The following is a 200-nucleotide window of genomic DNA, read 5'->3' on the forward strand; positions in this document are numbered from 1 at the left end:
TCAAAACACCTTCCCCCCCTACACACACACGCATCACCTCCCCCCCCCCCCAAACACACACATACTTGCAAACAGCTCGAAAGTAGTGCAATCAGCTGCAACTTGCAATAGGGAAGTAGGTTAAGGTGACAATGCGGTTTTTGTGGCTTGATGTTAGAGCGAAATGATACGGAAGAAAGTGAAGAGAAAATTATCCAAAG

The sequence above is a fragment of the Penaeus monodon genome, chromosome 23 (assembly GCF_015228065.2).
Source record: "Penaeus monodon isolate SGIC_2016 chromosome 23, NSTDA_Pmon_1, whole genome shotgun sequence".
Lineage (NCBI taxonomy): Eukaryota > Metazoa > Arthropoda > Malacostraca > Decapoda > Penaeidae > Penaeus > Penaeus monodon.